General features: G+C 40.5%; 1 non-coding gene across 1 annotated transcript; it reads left to right on the top strand.

Annotated features, from left to right (window-relative positions):
• The first annotated feature begins 224 nt into the window (after positions 1-224).
• LOC130103395 (U1 spliceosomal RNA) lies at positions 225-388 on the top strand. The gene has a single exon (XR_008809345.1). It is a non-coding gene; the product is annotated as a U1 spliceosomal RNA (small nuclear RNA).
• Positions 389-2,432: the final 2,044 nt, after the last annotated feature.

Genomic DNA, 2,432 nt, shown 5'->3' with positions numbered 1-2,432 from the left:
CGATGCTTCCGTTGCATCATGGGAAAGGTTTCGCTACGAAATAAAACTATACTATGTTGTTTAAAGCTTGATTTGCGGCGAAACTTTGTAAGATCAGGAGACAGGATTCTGCGTTTTGTATGTATTGAATCATATGAGAAGTGATGTGTAATGAAGTGGCGTCTCACCGTGGTTGAGAATGATGTTGCCTTCAGTAACTCCTCGAGAGGGAACGTGTACAACTCATACTTACCTGGCAGGGGAGACACCATGATCATGAAGGTGGTTCACCCAGGGCGAGGCTCAGCCATTGCACTCCGGTTGTGCTGACCCCTGCGAATTCCCCAAATGTGGGAATCTCGACTGCATAATTTCTGGTAGTGGGGGACTGCGTTCGCGCTCTCCCCTGATTTACTGGTTCAATAATAGAATCTTAAAAATGAATAAAGGGAGTGAGCATAATTTTCATCTATTGGAAAAGTGTAATGTTCTCTACACTCTTGGGCCATGTCCACACGGACACGGGTATTTTTATAACCGGAGTTTTTCCTACAGCGTTTTAAAAAAAAAATCCCGTCCACACATGCTCGGTCTCCGTCTACATGAAAACGCAAAAACACGCTATCAAGCGCGGTCAAGAGCATGCCACGCCAGCAGGCGGCGATATAAACCTTAACCGTAAAGCCACGTTGGCCAATCAAAAGGAGATACCCCTCGCTGCAGACTGTAGCGCGGTTACGTCACGTATACACGTCACGTATGTACGTCACGTATGTGTTACCACGCATGCGCAAAGTAGACGCATGTGCGCACGCGCAAATTATACGCATTTGCGCACGCGCAGTTCATTACAATCACTTCCGGCGATGGATTCGATGGCAGTAAGTCAATCAATACGCATTATTTATGCTCTTTTAACAATTGTTCCTTTGTGTTAACGGCTTTTAATTGTAAGAGATTCCATAGAGCGCATCAGAAATGTTTTAGATTTTACAAAAAATGTTATGTTTTATGATCTCATATTATCAAAATGACTTCAGCGAGTTTCAGCGAGTCTTAAAATGATATGTATAAGTCTTAATTCGCCTTTAAACAAATTAAGGTTTGAAAGATGTCTTCAAATAGAGCAGAAAGACTTATATAAGTAATGTAGTTGATTGTTCCATCCATTGCAAAAGAAATGTTGTTCCTCAGTATCAGATCGTAACGTTACTGTAAAAGTTACATTCGTGAATGTAGTGAGTGTACTGTAAGTTATGTTAAATACATTTGTGGTGAAATTAATTAAAAAGTAATGGAGTTGAACATTGTATTTTGCTCAAATAAGATTCATTGTGATTCTCCTTAGTTGTTTATATCATTTAGATAGCATAACTTTTCTTTTTTTAAAACTAGTTTATGTTGTTCATAAATAAAGAAAAGTCTTTTAGGTACTTTACAGACAAAGCCAATAACTTTGTTTAAAAAATATATATATATATATAAAATTTCTTGTATGACTCTGTACTATATTAATGCCTTTCTTCAAAATGATTCATATTGTTTGTTCTGTATTTTATCTAAATTAGGTGTTGTGAACTGGAGTGCATTTTACAGCAATACAAGCAAGAGTTACGGGTGCCCTACTCGTTAACTCTGTGCTTGCACTGCAATATACGAGGACTGCCCACCTGGGGCTGGGTATATGGGTGATGGCAGAAGGGGAGTCCTGCGTTGATTTTATTCTGATAAGGAGGTTGAGGGCTATGCTCAGTTGATTGTTTTTTCAATGATGGAGGGGAATTTCAAGCTGAGTAGGTGTGTGTGTGTGTGTGTCGGTCTGTCTCTCTCTCTCTGTGTGTTTGTGTGTGTGTGTGTGTGTGTGTCTGTCTCTGTGAGTCTCTGTGCAACATGACATCATGACTTTGCGTAAACATACACGCCACTTTTTAAGTCAAGTGGCGTGTTATCTATACGCATTTTGAGCTATCCGCGTGTATGTCCACGCCGAAATCTTTTGCGTGTATGTCTACGCCATTAAACGTCCGAGTGATTCCGCGTGTTTGTGTACGCCGTTAAATGTCCGAGCGAAACGAAGCAAAATCTATATCTACATCTGTGGAGCGATATTTCTTTTCCTAGGATGGTAGGGGAACACTCATAAATGGTATTAACCCCAGTGACGGGTAGGTTTAGGGACGGGGTTGGGGTAGGTCATATATTTATATATACATAATACAGTAATATAACGTTAAGTCAAAGGCGTTGATAAACACGCTGAAAAGCGATTATGCGTGTTGATAGCACGCCAAAAATGGAAATACGAATTGGCGTGTCATACATACGCCATTTCATGAGATCAGTCTGCTCTGTCTGTGTTTGTTTGTGTGTGTGTTTGTGTGTGTGTGTGTCTGTCTCTGTGTGTGTGTCTATCTCTGTGCTTGTGTGTGTGTGTCTGTCTGTCTGTGTGTGTA

This window comes from Rhinichthys klamathensis, unplaced genomic scaffold (genome assembly GCF_029890125.1).
Source record: "Rhinichthys klamathensis goyatoka isolate OS25496 unplaced genomic scaffold, OSU_Roscu_1.1 h1tg000286l_1, whole genome shotgun sequence".
Taxonomy (NCBI): Eukaryota; Metazoa; Chordata; class Actinopteri; order Cypriniformes; family Leuciscidae; genus Rhinichthys; species Rhinichthys klamathensis.
This window is presented reverse-complemented; position numbering and strand designations above follow the sequence as displayed.